At 49.3% G+C, this 16,777-nt stretch overlaps 1 long non-coding RNA gene across 1 annotated transcript in view; it reads right to left on the bottom strand.

Moving 5' to 3' along the window:
- Positions 1-12,953: 12,953 nt before the first annotated feature.
- LOC115472258 overlaps positions 12,954-16,777 on the bottom strand; it is a 72,949-nt gene continuing 69,125 nt past the window's right edge. The window contains exon 2 of the long non-coding RNA XR_003942493.1: positions 12,954-13,131. This is a non-coding gene — a long non-coding RNA (uncharacterized LOC115472258). The remainder of the gene's footprint in view (positions 13,132-16,777) is intronic.

The raw sequence follows: 16,777 nt of genomic DNA, 5'->3' as shown, positions 1-16,777 counted from the left end.
GGGGGGGGCTGAGCTAAACACGCTGTGAGAGACTTCCAGGTCTCTCAGCTGAGTGAAGCACGTCCATAAAGGACGTCTCTGACGAGCACTTTTTTCCCCGATTTTGTTTTGTAACATTTATGGACATTTTTCAATCCCGCGCAGCCCCAACGACAGGTAAAGACCTCTCGTTAGATTTTCCAGCGTTAAGGCAATCGGAAAAGCTTAGTGCATCTCATTACAATGGGGTTTCTACACAATTTGCTCATCTGCATTCCATTTTCGTTAGCTGCTACCCTCGTGGGAAAATGACTCGGAGAAGTCTTTAGTGCACGCCAGGGTTTACTACTTGCTCGTTAATGGCTCGTTAAGTTTAGTGCATCTGGCCCTCAGTTCCCCAGGATCAAAGTTCACTGCACTAACCACTAGGCTACTCCTCCACTCTGCGCTTAGACTATGGCATGGAGGAATAGCATTGTGGTTAGAGCACCAGGCTGACAACCAGGCAGACCAGGGTTCAAATCCCCTGAGCCTGGTCAAGACACCCTAACCCTCCATTGCCTCAGGCACAATAAGCCTTCCATGGACAGGGAAATACCCACTGTAACTCATCTTGAGCTCCCCCTGAAAAAGGCATGCACTAAATCTAAGACAAACTGTATATGTTCCAGTTCAGATGAAAGCCCAAAGACACAGGAAGAAAGGTGCCAGTATACAGAAGAAGCCACCAGAAGTGTCCCATTAACAGTACCTGCTCTGAACACATGTCTTTTATTCAACCCCTTCAGTCCTCAGACCTGAATGTGTTTCCGCACACTCAAGGCTGCAGCACATCCTGGCTGTTGCACTCAGCAGCTGTTCAATTGCTCCTTAGGGAGTGGGTTTGGCACACTTAAAAGATTTTAATGTTCAGGACAAAACTGGAAAGCTAACTGTAGCAAACTCTTTTCTTTTGCTCTTTTAAGTAAAAGGTCCCTAAAATGTTCACTTCTATTTTTAAATACTGATTAAAGCTTGCCAGGCAAAAGCCAGTTTTAAAGGGCCAGGGATAGCAATGCCTTTTAAAAACTAACCTATATAACCTATGAAACCATCTCTCTTTTACCTTTTCAGAGCCTTGCTGAACCTGCATTCAGTGGCGTTCGTAGGGGGGCTGGCACCCGGGGCGGATCACCGATGCACCCCGCCCCCCGGGTGCAGCGCCCCCCCCCGATGCAGCGCGGACCCCCCCCGGTGAAAGGACCCCCCGCGAAGGAACCCCCCCGCCGGGTGCACGCCGCTGGGGGGGGGTGCCGTGCGTGCCTGTCCTCCGTTGTTCCATGCTTCTTCTCTGCCCCGGAACATGAAGTAACCTGTTCCGGGACAGAGAAGAAGCATGGAACAACGGAGGACAGGCGCGCGCGGCACCCGCCCCCCGGCGGCGTGCACCCAGGGTGGACCGCACCCACCGCTCCCCCTAGGAACGCCACTGCCTGCATTCACAATTTTATTACCTCCGTCTCCCCTACAGTTATTCAAGCACGTGGAGAGAAATTCTATATGGTGCCCCGCCTATTCTATATGAGCAAATTCAAAAATCAGGAAGAGGAGCCTCCACGAAAAATCAAAACAGCAAAAGTAAAGGCTGACAAATGTACAAACCAATAGGCAGTGGCGATCCTAGCCAGCGTGACACCCGGGGCGGATCGCCGATGCGCCCCCCCCCCCCCGGCAAAATTCCCCCCCCCCCCCGGTGAAATGACACCCCCCCGGGTGCACGCCGCTGGGGGGGGGGGGTGCCGCGGCGCGCGCCTGTCAGCTGAGTTTGCTAACTTCGCTGCAGCTCCCTCTGCCCCGGCCGGAACAGGAAGTAACCTGTTCTGGAGCAGAGGGAGCTGCAGCGAAGTTAGAGAACTCAGCTGACAGGCGCGCGCCGCGGCACCCCCCAGCGGCGTGCACCCGGGGCGGACCGCCCCCCCTTGGTAAGTCACTGCCAATAGGGAGATAATATCAAAGAGCAGTTTATTCAGAATATTCATACCAAGGACCCGACACGGTCCGTGTTTTGGCGCCAAAGCGCCTGCTTCAGGGGTCACAAACAACTTTCTCTGAAAAGAAGCTGATTGGCTTGGATAAATCCTTTTTCTGTGCACGTGGTTATATAACAGTTAAATCCACGGAGAGAACAAAAACAAAACGAAAAAAAACAGCAAACCGATCAGCAAACAACACCTTGTGTCCTTGATATGAATATTCTGAATCAGTGGCGTAGCCATGGGTGGGCCAGGGTGGGCCAGGGCCCATCCTATTTGGACTCAGGCCCACCCAAAATTTTGGCACTCTTGCTATGGCTGGCAGTGATCCTCAAACCCCACCAGCTGAAGATTTCCTCCTCTTCAGGAAGCCGGTGCTCTTTCAACCCGCAGCTGGCAGAACTTGCCTGGAGCTGACACCAACATCAGCCCCTCTGCACGTGCTTACTTTTTATGCATGCGCAGCCTGCTGGCCGTGGCATCAGCTCAAGGAAAGTGCTGCTGTTAGGAAAAGCGCTGACTGCCTGAGCAGGAGGAAATCTTCAGCTGGCGGGGTTTTTTAGATCCCTTCTTGCTCAGGTATTTAATATTTTGGGCTTGCAGGTGGAGGGAGAGACAAAGAGCAGAGAGCGGAGCAAATCAGAGCAGAGGGGGGCTAGGGACGGGGGAGCATGAATTCCGTGCCCACCCACCTTGGACTCAGGCCCACCCAAAATTGGCTGTCTGGCTACGCCCCTGTTCTGAATAAACTGCTCTTTGATATTATCTCCCTATTGGTTTGTACATTTGTCAGCCTCTATTCTATATGAGAACATAAGCACCTACTTTCCTGTTATAGGTTATATACATGCATATAATTTAGGCGTGAACAATTGCGTCAGCCATAGAGCTGGTGTAAATATATGTGTCAAGGTTCTGGTGACATGCATGCAACTTACAGAATTCTGCACATTATGCCAGAGGCGTAGCATGCCCTCTGAATTTGGGGGGGGGGGAAGGTGGATTGAGGGGGCAACATATTCTATCCACTACTATTACTACTACTACTACTACTACTTAACATTTCTAAAGTGCTACTAGGGTTACGCAGCGCTGTACAATTTAACATAGAGGGACAGTCCCTGCTCAAAGAGCTTACAATCCCCCCCCCAGTGTGTTAAAAATAATACCTTTGTAGGCGGGAAATACTGAAACCCCAGCAGCCAAAGAAATTACCTGCTGAGCCGCTCCCCTCCTCCTCATGCTGCTGCGCTAACCCGGAAGTCAGTGGAGTGTCTCCAGCCACCGACTCCGAGACTTCTTGTACACGTCCTTTATAGAATCGCACTTCGCTCCAATCTTTTTCCGGCACCCATTTCTGAGCGTGATTTATGGACTCTGGCTCTTAGTGTGTACTCATTTTATTTGCTAAGGGTTGCATTTACTGATGTGCATTACTGTGTTAACACACGCTATTGTTGTTAATGCACTTAGGGGCTCATTTTCAAAAGAGAAAAACACCTAAAAAGTAGCATAAAAAAAAGCATTTGGATGTTTTCCTGACAAAAGTGTCCAAATCAGTATTTTCAAAACCTGTTTTTAGACATTTTTCTATGCAGTTCATCTGCAGTGGAGGGGGGGGGGGCGTATTAAGGGCGGGATTTGGGCATTCTTAAGACTTGGACATTTTTCAGCCATAATGGAACAAAACAAAAACATCCAGGACTAAAACTAAGATGTTTTGAGCTACACCTGTTTTTAGAATGAATAAGCCACAAGAAAGTGCCCTAAATGTCCAGATGACCACTGGAAGAATAAAGGAATGATCCCCCCCCCTTACTCACCTAGTGCTCACTGACCCCTTCCCACGCTCCCAAAATGTAAAACAAACAGCCTCTATGACAGCCTCAGATGTTATAGCCAGTCCTATTAGAGCAGCAATCAGGTCCCTGGCAGGGCCACCGAGAGGGGGGGGGGGCCTGGGGGGACAAAAATTCCCTGGGCCTCCATGGGGGGGCCCGGCGCCGGGATCTCTCTCCTTCTCCAAGGGCCCGAAGGGAGGCGATCTGCCGCCTTCACACGGAGGTGAGGCGCTGCCGATTTGAATGCAGGGGGCTTGGTCACGGTGGCGGACGGAGGGGGGCTATCAACAGAGCCGAGGGTGGGCAGGTGAGACCGGGGACTGCAGTGCCGGCGACCTGGGAGGAGGAGAGGGAGGCGACAGTGATGGGATTGGGGGGGGGCAGTGGCGGTGGCCCCGGGGGCTGCCTTGTCTCGGGCCCTGCTCAGTCTCTCGGCGTCTCTGGAGTAGCCTAGTGGTCAGTGCAGTGCACTGTAGAGAAGGGGACCCAGGTCCATATCCCACTCTAACTGGTACACTTGTGGTGGAATGTGTCAGCCCTCCAAAATTTACCAAAAATGTACTCTACCCACATGTAGTGGCCTAGTGGTTAGAGCACCAGTCTTGACATCCAGAGGTGGCCAGTTCAAATCCCACTGCTGCTTCTTGTGTTCTTGGGCAAGTCACTTAACCCTCCATTGCCTCAGGTACAAAATTAAATTGTGAGCCCGACAGGGAAATACCCAGTGTACCTGAATGTAACTCACCTTGAACTACTACTGAAAATGTGTGAGCAAAATATAAACAAATATAGGTGATACCTGTAGCCATAAGGGCTATTGTAGTAGTGTACAGTAGATTTTTGTTGGGTTTTGGAGAGCTCACTATACAGCATAAGGAAGCAACGATGACATGTGTACTTGGGAGCATTTATGTGAAGTCCATTGCAGCGCCCCCTAGGGTTCCCCACTGCTCTGCTGGGATGTTTGTGTGGCCAGTCTACTAAGCATGCTGGCCCCTCCTACATCCCAATGGCTTGATTTTTTGCATTTTTCACTTGGACTTTTTTTTTTTTCGAAAAAGGACCAAAAAGATAAATGCACAGAGCACAAAGACATCTAGCAAATAGCTGTTTTTGAATGGAATGAAAATGATCATTTTCACTACTCGATTTTTGGATGTTTTGAGCAAAACATCCACAGTCGGATTTTGACATCGTATCGAAAATGCCCCTCTTAGGGGGCCTTTTTACTAAGTCGCGCTAAAAAGTGGCCGGTGCTTCCGTCAGCACGTGGATTTCCTGTGCGCTGTGGCCACTTGTAGTGCAGCTATAAAATGGCCACTGTTTTGTTTATGCCGCGAATGGCCACGCGCTAATTTCCCAATTAGCGCGTGGCCATTACCGTGAGAGCCCTTAGTAGGCACTAAGGACTCCCACACTAACCCCAGGCTCATCAGACAGCATGCGGCAATTTGTTTGCGCTACCTGATTAGCGCAGGGCACGCCTACTCTCCACCTCCATATGTAGTGGTAGTGCCTGCAGTAAACACGCATTAGTAAAAGGGCCCCTTCTTTAGTAAATAGATGCACTTGCAGAAAATTGAACCTGTGGGCAGAGCCGCAGCGAGGGGAGCTGACACCCGGGGCAGGTCGCCGCTGCGCACCCTCCTCCCGCTGGAGCGCACCCCCCCTGGAGCGCATACCTCCCCCACGAAGCGCATACCTGCGGCGAAGGACGGGCGGGAGGGCCGATCCGCCCCGACTGCACGTTGCTGGGGGGTGTCGGCTCCGCGCTGGTTCACTGCTCTCTCTGTAGGAAGTAACCTGTTCTGGGGCAGAGAGGGCAGTGCACCAGCGCGGAGCCAACACCCCCCAGCGGCGTGCACCCGGGGCGGACCGCCCCCCGCCCCCCCTTCCTACGCCACTGCTTGTGGGAACATAGTAGCATCTTTATTTATTTATTTATTTGTTACATTTGTATCCCACATTTTCCCGCCTATTTGCAGGCTCAATGTGGCTTACATAGAGGGGCATAATCCAACGGGGGCACCCATCTCTAAGGACAGCCCTGTAAAGCGGCGTCCCCAACCGTATTATCGAAACAAGATGGGCGGCCATCTTTCGTTTCGATAATATGGTCGGGAACGGCCAAACCTCAACATTTGGGCCGCCCTTAGAGATGGCCGCCATTGCTTTTCGACGATAATGGAAACTAAGGACGGCCATCTCAAAACCGGCCAAATCCAAGCCATTTGGTCGTGGGAGGAGCCAGCATTTGTAGTGCACTGGTCCACCTCACATGCCAGGACACCAACTGGGCACCACAGGGGGCATAAATTGCTCCCAGGTGCATAGCTCCCTTGCCTTGGGTGCTGAGCCCCGCAACCCCCCCCCCCCCCCCAAACCCACTACCCACAACTGTACACCACTACCATAGCCCTAAGGGGTGAAGGGGGGCACCTACATGTGGGTACAGTGGGTTTGTGGTGGGTTTTGAAGGTCTCCCATTTACCACCACAAGTGTAACAGGTGGGGGGGGGGGGTGGCCTGGGTCCGCCTGCCTGAAGTGCACTGCAGTACCCACTAAAAACTGCTCCAGGGACCTGCATAGTGCTGTGATGGAGCTGGGTATGACATTTGAGGCTGGCATAGAGGCTGGCAAAAAAATATTTAAAAAAATTTTTTTTGGGTGGGAGGGGGTTGGTGACCACTGGGGTAGTAAGGGGAGGTGATCCCCGATTCCCTCCGGTGGTCATCTGGTCAGTTCGGGCACCTTTTCAAGGCTTGGTCATGAACAAAAAGGGGCCAAGTAAAGCCGGCCAAATGCTCGTCAGGGACGCCCTTCTTTTTTCCATTATCGACCGAGGACGGCCATCTGTTAACCACACCCCTGTCCTGCCTTCGGTACACTGCCGACACGCCCCCTTGAACTTTGGCCATCCCTGCAACGGAAAGCAGTTGAGGCCAGCCAAAATCGGCTTTCAATTATGCCGATTTGGCCGGCCCTGAGAGAAGGCCGCCCATCTCCCGATTTGTGCTGGAAGATGGGCGCCCTTCTCTTTCGAAAATGACTGGATAATACCGTAAAGGCGTTTGCCAAGTCCGGTAGAGAAACAAATACATGGTAACGTTGTGGTCAATTAAGGTTCAGGCACAATGAGGATCGAAGAGAGAAGAGGTTATATGGTGTCCATTACGAGCTTTGGTTTTGTTGTGTTGCAGAGTGTAGGCATTTATGTTGGGTCGGTAGGGTATGCCTTTTTGAACAGGTTGGTTGTTAGTGATTTCCTGAAGTTTAGATGGTCGTAGGTTGTTTTCACAGCTTTTGGCAGTGAGTTCCAATTTAGTTAATCTAGCCCTAAGTGTGAACAATTTTTAAATTTCCGTTAACCATTGACCCCTTAATTCTATAAACTTGTGTGCTCAAATTTCGGACTAGCATGTAAACTTGCATGCGGAAGTTATAGGATAAGGTTAGTTGCGTGCATAACTTAATTCAATAATTGGCATGGACTTGGGAGGGGCATGAACGGGTCGGGGACATGTCAGGTAGTGAGGCACGCAGGCTATAGAATATTATCCTTTACGAGCCTTGTGTTTGATGTTTATTGCCTTGGATATCACAGCAGTTCGGTGAATCATAAATTGAACAAATAAAACAATAGTAAATAAATAAATAAGGGGCCCTTTTACTAAGCCGCAGCAAAAAGTGGTGTAGGTGCATGTTTTGGCTGAGCGCAGGGCCAGTTTTTACTGCGTCTGCAAAAAAGGGCTTTTTTAAAAAAGGGACGGGAAAAGGGCATGTGGTAAAGCTGAAACCAGTGTGCAACTAAAACTGGCCTGAGTCCTTAATGCTACTACTACTTATCATTTCTATAGCGCTACTAGACGTACGCAGCGCTGTACACTTGAACATGAAGAGACAGTCCCTGCTCGACAGAGCTTACAATCTAATTAGGACACACAAACAGGACAAATAAGAGATAAGGATAAAGAGTAGCAAGATTCCGGAATCACAAAGAGTAGCAAGATTCTGTGCGGAATCCTAAAGTGTAGCAACATTCTGGAACCCAAAGAATAGCAAGATTCCGGAATCCTAAAGACTACTACTACTACTACGTATCATTTCTATAGCGCTACTAGACGTACGCAGTGCTGTACACTTGAACACGAAGAGTCAGTCCCTGCTCGACAGAGCTTACAATCTAATTAGGACAGACAAACAGGACAAACAAGAGATAAGGGAATATTAAAGTGAGGATGATAAAATAAGGGTTCTGAACAAGTGAATAAGGGTTAGGAGTTAAAAGCAGCATCAAAAAGGTGGGTTTTTAGCTTAGATTTGAAGATGGAGCTTGACGTACCGGCTCAGGAAGTCTATTCCAGGCGTATGTTGCAGCAAGATAAAAGGAACGGAGTCTGGAGTTAGCAGTGGAGGAGAAGGGTGCAGATAAGAGAGATTTACCCAGTGAACAGAGTTCCCGGGGAGGAATGTAGGGAGAGATGAGAGTGGAGAGGTCCTGAGGAGCTGCAGAGTGAATGCACTTATAGGTCTAGTGGTAAGGGCTCACGAGCTACACGCAAGGTGACTGGTTGGCGCACACCAACTTCCGATTACCGCTGGAAAGGCCGCGCGTTGGAGGAAATCAATCAATAAATCATCCAGGCGTTATGGGCGTACAGCAAATCTGAAATTACTGCCAAGGGGAGTGCGGTAGCCTGGTGGTAATCTCATTTTGGCCCGTGCTGCACGCGCCTACCACGCCTTTGTAAAGGGGCACCTTACTAACTAACAAACTAACTATAATTAACAAGAGAATGCATTTTAATATTCCTGCAGTTGAGAAAGGAGGAAACAGACAAGCCAGCTGCAGCCAAAGGCTCTTCCTTGAGAATGAAATAGGTGTTAAAGAGAGAAAATGAAGGGAGAATCGAGACAGAAAGAAAGAAGACATGTAATTACTACTTTTATTGGTCTACATTTACAGCAAGAACAAATACACTTTCCACCCATAATCTTTACACTAAATACAGTCCTTGCTAAATAGTTCTGGAGTTTTTTTTTTATGTGTGTGGGGGGGGGGGGGGGGGGAGAAAGTTGATCAGCTTGCAAGCACCAGCGGTGTATATCCCACCATTAGTATAATGCACAGGAAGTTGGGATGGATTCACAACCACCACTAGTTACAAAAGAAAGTGAATAGAGATTTGTAATCAAAAGGAAATTAAAATAATTTATGCATTCTAAACCCATCATTAACTAAGAAGATTTAGATCTGATAGAAGATGCTGTGAGACCATCGTCTTTTGGTGTAATTGCAATAAATCTTTGCGTACAAGTGCTTTGGCGTCTCCCATGTGGTTTTTTTTTTTTTTTTTTTGCAAGAGCCCGCCCACCCTACTCTTTGCTTCGTGAAACCATAGATGAAATTAAGGGGGAACTTATCAATGTGAGTTACCTTTAAGATGGGTTACTTCAAGGACTGCTAAGTGCTTTTAAAGCATTGCAATGGATTTGGCCCGGATCATGTACAGAATCTTTTCTCCTTTCACACTCCTTCTGCGGCTTTACCGTGAACAAATGACAGCGGCCTGGTTATCCCTCCCAAATCTCATCTCGCCAGGAGCTTAACTGAGATTGGATAGCAGAGCCGGTAGTGGGAGGCGGGGCTGGAGGTTGGGAGGCGGGGATAGTGCTGGGCAGACTTATACGGACTGTGCCAGAGCCAGTGGTGGGAGGCGGGACTGGAGGTTGGGAGGCAGGGATAGTGCTGGGCAGACTTATACAGTCTGTGCCAGAGCCGGTGGTGGGAGGCGGGGCTGGTGGTTGGGAGGCGGGGATAGTGCTGGGCAGACTTATACGGTCTGTGCCAGAGCCGGTGGTGGGAGGCGGGGCTGGTGGTTGGGAGGTGGGGATAGTGCTGGGCAGACTTATACGGTCTGTGCCCTAAACAGCACAGGTACAAATCTAAGTAGGGTATACACAAAAAGTAGCACACATGAGTTGTCTTGTTGGGCAGACTGGATGGACCGTGCAGGTCTTTTTCTGTCGTCATCTACTATGTTACTATGTCACACTCCTTCTGCGGCTTTACCTTGAACAAATGACAGCGGCCTGGTTATCCCTCCCAAATCTCATCTCGCCAAAAGAAGGAGCTACAATATCATCTTTACACAACTTGTTTCCGTGGACTTCATTAGAAAAGGAAGGCAGATGAGGGACTATTTAGCTCTCAGCAAATCATTGTTTTTCCAGAAATAACTTAGGGATCCTTCTACTAAGCTGCGGTTAAAAGTGGGCTTAGCTCAACCCTTACGCAGGTCTTTCCCATGTGCTAAGGCCCTTTTTACCACGGCCGTAAAAAAACCCCGATTTTCTATTTTTTTCATTGATGGTCGTGCATGATGTTTGCCATTAATGAACGAACAACCAAACAGCAGCAGCAGCGATTCAAGGAAGGACAAACACAGCAAGAGTTAATCCAAATGCCAAGTTTAATGGAAACAGGACTCAACCCGGCCAAGTTTCGGAAAAACCTTCGTCAGGGGTCACACAGGTTTCCACAATACAGTCACAGACTCAATGCATGCACTGCAATACCTGCACAGGAAAAGCTCTGGTCCAATTCCAAACGTCAGTAACCATCAAGTCTGTTCTGCTTCTGCAGTAGACTGTCTCCTGTTTGTTTCTATCATTAGTGAACAGCCATTTTAAAAAATGATTGCGGGAGCACTTATCACCCATCTATTTTGTAGGTTCTAAGGGCTCCTGAATTATCCGTGTGCTAACCAGTTATCATGCAATAATATAGATGTGCTAACTGGAATGCCTACTCTCCACCCAGGGGTGGCCCAAGGCAAGATGCCACCTGAGGCAGGGCTGAGATGCCGCCACTCCAGGCTGAGAGTTCTGGCATATCTCCCCTTCCTTCCTCCACCCCATTGCCAGAGTTTACCTTCTTTCTTCATGTTTCTTAAACTCGTGGCGGCGATTACCATATGCTGCCCTGCCGCCGGCATTGGCCTCTTCTCTACAGAGGCAACCTCTGAAGAAACAGGAAGTTACATCAGAGAGGCGGTGCATGCCGGCAGCAGGGCAGCATATGGGAATTGCGCCTGCCGCCGCCAGCTTTCTGAACATGGAGAAGATAAACTTGGGGAACAGGGTGGAAGAAGGCAAGGGGAGACGCCGCTCCCGAAAGAGTGCTGCCTGAGGCCCCTGCCTCAGGTGGCTAATGCTCAGCCTGCCCCTGTCTCCACCCCGACACATCCCTTCAAAAAATTCTAAAAATATATTTACTGCATGTGCATCCCAAAACCAGGGGCGTAGCTAGGTGGGGCCACGGGGGCATGGGCTCCCACAGTTTTAGCCCTGGTCCCCTCTACTTTCAACCCCCCCCCCCCCGCCACTTTTGACCCGCCTCCCACCGTTGCCACCCCTCCCCTGCCGCCGCCAGGTACCTTTGCTGGCGGGGGTCCCCGACCCCTGCCAGCCAAAGTCTTCTTCAGCGCCGGTCTCCGGCTCCTTCGCTGATCTGTTTCTGTGAATCCTGACTCCTGATGTCCTGCGTGCACATAACGTGCAGGACGTACATACAGGACGTCAGGAGTCAGGACTGACAGAAACAGGTCAGCGAATGCGCTGGAGACTGGCGCTGAAGAAGACTTCAGCTGGCGGGGGTTGGGGACCCCACCAGCAAAGGTACCTGGCGGCGACGGGGGAGAGTCGACGGCGGGGGCGGGAGGGGGTCAAAAGTGGCGGGGGAGGGTTGGCGGTGGGGGGAGGCAAAAGTGGCAGCTGGGGGAGGCAGGCTAAAATGTGCCCCCCACCTCTGGCTCCGGACCCCCCTCCCGCCGAAGTCTGGTTATGCCCCTGCCCAAAGCTAACACTTGGCACTTTAGCACATCCCATGTTAGGCCATTTGTTTCACTTTAGACACACATTAGCGTCTAATGCACGGAGGCGTAGCTAGGTGGGGTGCCAGGGGAGCGACCGCTCCCCCAGATGGACTTCTGACGGGCACCAACACCTGTTTTTCAGCAGTCCATCACGCCTATGTAGTGCACGCATGCGCCTATGCAGTCCGCTGTCCGCCCTCCTTGGTGTCACAACCTGGCTACACTTCTGCTAACACAGTTTAGTAAAGACACCCCTTAAGGATTCATTGATCCACTAGTTTTGCTGGCTTTTCCTTCGATATTGGTTTACGTGTTCCCCTTGTATTACTCACTATTGTTTGTCTTTTTTCGGATTTATGAATATTACAAATACTTTTCGTTTTGTGTTGATGGATATATGTGAGCTGTGATTTTCTGCTTTGGTTCCCGGCCTTGAGCTATTCAGAAAGGCCAGTAATAAACTGCAGTAATAAAAAGAATTAACCCATTACCTTTACATTTTTGAGAACTGACCCCTTACTACACTGAGATCGAGATGAGAAAAAAAAGCTTTAGCAAGCAACTGCAGCTCATCCTGCTATACTGTATGTGAGGTGCCTCTGGCTAATGCTTAATCCAGGTTCTTGCCATTTATTGGCTCATAAATACTCACTAGTGAAACATAGTGAGTGGAGAGGAGGAGTGGCCTAGTGGTTAGGGTGGTGGACTTTGGTCCTGGGGAACTGAGTTCGATTCCCGGCACAGGCAGCTCCTTGTGACTGTGGGCAAGTCACTTAACCCTCCATTGCCCCTTGTAAGCCGCATTGAGCCTGCCATGAGTGGGAAAGCGCAGGGAAGAAATGTAACAAAAATAAAATAGATACTATTGGAGATTCTACATGGAATGTTGCTATTCCACTAGCAACATTCCATGTAGAAGGCTGCACAGGCTTCTGTTTCTGTGAGTCTGACGTCCTGCACATACGTGCAGGACGTCAGACTCACAGAAGCAGAAGCCCACATTGGTGATCTGCAAGGGCCGACTTCTACATGGAATGTTGCTAGTGGAATAGCTCAAATAGTAGCAACAGTGGAGGAGTGGCCTAGTGGTTAGGGTGGTGGACTTTGGTCCTGAGGAACTGAGTTCAATTCCCGGCACAGGCAGCTCCTTGTGACTCTGGGCAAGTCACTTAACCCTCCATTGCCTGCTGCATTGAGCCCGCCATGAGTGGGAAAGCGCAAGGTACAAATGTAACAAAAGAAACAAACATGATTCTTTAATTTACTTCCATAAATCAGGCAGTTTGAAGACACTATCTACCTAGAAAATCTGTGTAAAGTCTGATGGCCCCAACCCACTTGGGTTTCCACTGGACACAGTAAATTTCTCTTGTGCTTTCCGAAGAGCAAAGGATGCCCCTGGACCTCATGGTACTGGAGACCTGTAAATTAGAAAAGGAGATAGGTTAAAAAAAAAAAGCAGTTTTGATTCAATAAACGTATCAGCAGGAGAATATGGAACATTTGATGATAGACTTTTACCTAACAACATAGATGGCTTATATCAGAGAAAATGTCTTGTTTTTTCCTTCCTGAGATATACCATAATATGATAACATGGGGCGTTAATGTGCATTACTTTGATATGCAAATCAGTTTGTAGATAAATGTATTGCATTAATACTGACATTAATGCAGAAAAGTTAGCTATAGCTCTCTGAGTAATGGCTTTCCATGAATATTTACATGTTTTACACATGCCGTTCTACTCTGCATTCATAGATAATGAGCAGATTTGCAATAATTATGCATCCTGTTATCTATTTACTTACCGTTTTTCAAACTCGAGCACAAGACAAGTTGCATATTCAGTTATATGAGTGTTGTCCCTGTCCAAACTGGCTTGCAGTGTAGTTATAACAGAGGTAATTAAGGGTGAAATGACCTGCCTAATGTCACAGACAGTGCCAGTAAGAGACCCGGAGGGGCGTAATCGAACGGGGCGCCCAAGTTTTCCTGAGGGCGTTCTCGCAGGACGTCCTCGCGAAGGGGCGGGGAAACCCATATTATCGAAACAAGATGGGCGTCCATCTTTCGCTTTGATAATACGGTCGGGGACACCCAAATCTCAACATTTAGGTCGACCTTAGAGATGGTCATCCTTAGAGATGGTCGTCCCCGGTTTTCAGCGATAATGGAAACCGAGGACGCCCATCTCAGAAACGACCAAATCCATGCCATTTGGTTGTGGGAGGTGCCAGCATTCGTGGTGCACTGGTCCCCCTCACATGCCAGGACACCAACCGGGCACCCTACGGGGCACTGCAGTGGACTTCACAAATTGCTCCCAGGTGCATAGCTCCCTTACCTTCGGTGCTGAGCCCCCCAACCCCCCCCCCCAAAACCCACTCCCCACAACTGTACACCACTACATAGCCCTTAGGGATGAAGGGGGGCACCTACATGTGGGTACAGTGGGTTTGTGGTGGGTTTTGAAGGGTTCACATTTACCACCACAAGTGTAACAGGTAGGGGGGGGGATGGGCCTGGGTCCGCCTGCCTGAAGTGCACTGCACCCACTAAAACTGCTCCAGGGACCTCCATACTGCTGTCAGTGAGCTGGGTATGACATTTGAGGCTGGCATAGAGGCTAGCAAAAAATATTTTAAAGTTTTTTTTGAGGGTGGGAGGGGGTTAGTGACCACTGGGGGAGTAAGGGGAGGTCATCCCCGATTCCCTCCAGTGGTCATCTGGTCAGTTTGGGCACCTTTTTGAGGCTTGGTCGCAAGAAAAAATGGACCAAGTAAAGTTACCCAAGTGCTCGTCAGGGACACCCTTCTTTTTCCATTATCGGCCGAGGACACCCATGTGTTAAGCATGCCCCAGTCCCGCCTTCGCTACGTTTCCAACACGTCCCCGTGAACTTTGGTCATCCCTGCGACGGAAAGCAGTTGAGGATGCCCAAAATCGGCTTTCGATTATGCTGATTTGGGCGACCCTGGGAGAAGGACGCCCATCTTGCGATTTGTGTCGAAAGATGGGCGCCCTTCTCGTTCGAAAATAAGCCTGCTGGAGATCAAAGCAATGGCTTGCACTAAGCTACTCTGTTCCATGCTCATGCCAGCTACATAATGGGCATTAGAAGTGCTGAAAACACACAGTCAACACAGTGCTACAGCAAACAGTACAGTTTAGAGGATCTGTTTCTACAGATTACCATATAGACACAAAATAGGCAGAACCTATGTGGTACCTTTGACCCTTAGGAGATAATTCTATAAACTGGATGCTAACCTCTAGGTCAGGCTTATCCAACCTTTTTCTATCGGGGGATCACATTTTATATTTTGTAACATCTGGAGGGCCAAAACATGAACCATCATATTTTGCCACGTTTTGTCAAATACTGATAAAATGTGACAGTGCATCGTCCCCTCCCCAGCTTTTACGCACTCTTGCTCTTGTTCATGTAGCCCCCCCAGCCTTCACCCAGTCTCTCTTGCTCACGTATCTCCCAGCCCTTCACCATTTCTTTTCCCTCACATATCTTCGGCTGCAGAAGAAACAGTGGGATTCGTGATTCCCCACCATGACTTGGCTCTCTGCAAGCTTGAGCCATGCCATGCCGGAAGTTCACAGGACTTGAAACTATGAGATCAACACAAACTTCGGGCACTGCGCAGTTTATGCTTACAGAGACCTGAGCTGTGGTGGGGAAGCAAGAATCTCTCTCTAAGCACTGCAAAGCTTCCAAGAGCCAGAAAAAAGCACTTGATGGACCAGGTTCTAGCCCATGGACCGTAGGTTGGACAAGCCTGCTCTAGGTGCTGGTTATGCAAGGCAGTGATTAGAATAATGGCACGTACGCATGCAAACGTCAAAATCTGTCTAAGCGTTAGTCTGTAAATACAGTGATACCTCGGTTTTCGTCGATAATCCGTCCGAAAACAATCGACGAAATCCGAAAACCGAGGCAATTATTTCACAACGAGAAACAACGCCACACTGAGCAGGAGAACGCGTGGGTCGCCCTTTGTTTTTGCAAAATTAGCAGCGAGTTCACGTGGGCACGCCGACGAAATCCGAGACAAATTTTTCGAGGAATAAACTGAAGAAAACCGAAACTGACGAAGTCAACGAAAACCGAGGTATTACTGTATACACATATTGGGGGAGACTCTATACAGTGGGGGAAATAAGTATTTGATCCCTTGCTGATTTTGTAAGTTTGCCCACTGACAAAGACATGAGCAGCCCATAATTGAAGGGTAGGTTATTGGTAACAGTGAGAGATAGCACATCACAAATTAAATCCGGAAAATCACATTGTGGAAAGTATATGAATTTATTTGCATTCTGCAGAGGGAAATAAGTATTTAATCCCTCTGGCAAACAAGACCTAATACTTGGTGGCAAAACCCTTGTTGGCAAGCACAGCGGTCAGACGTCTTCTGTAGTTGATGATGAGGTTTGCACACATGTCAGGAGGAATTTTGGTCCACTCCTCTTTGCAGATCATCTCTAAATCATTAAGAGTTCTGGGCTGTCGCTTGGCAACTCGCAGCTTCAGCTCCCTCCATAAGTTTTCAATGGGATTAAGGTCTGGTGACTGGCTAGGCCACTCCATGACCCTAATGTGCTTCTTCCTGAGCCACTCCTTTGTTGCCTTGGCTGTATGTTTTGGGTCATTGTCGTGCTGGAAGACCCAGCCACGACCCATTTTTAAGGCCCTGGCGGAGGGAAGGAGGTTGTCACTCAGAATTGTACGGTACATGGCCCCATCCATTCTCCCATTGATGCGGTGAAGTAGTCCTGTGCCCTTAGCAGAGAAACACCCCCAAAACATAACATTTCCACCTCCATGCTTGACAGTGGGGACGGTGTTCTTTGGGTCATAGGCAGCATTTCTCTTCCTCCAAACACGGCGAGTTGAGTTCATGCCAAAGAGCTCAATTTTTGTCTCATCTGACCACAGCACCTTCTCCCAATCACTCTCGGCATCATCCAGGTGTTCACTGGCAAACTTCAGACGGGCCGTCACATGTGCCTTCCGGAGCAGGGGGACCTTGCGGGCACTGCAGGATTGCA

The sequence above is a fragment of the Microcaecilia unicolor genome, chromosome 6 (assembly GCF_901765095.1).
Source record: "Microcaecilia unicolor chromosome 6, aMicUni1.1, whole genome shotgun sequence".
NCBI lineage: Eukaryota > Metazoa > Chordata > Amphibia > Gymnophiona > Siphonopidae > Microcaecilia > Microcaecilia unicolor.
This window is presented reverse-complemented; position numbering and strand designations above follow the sequence as displayed.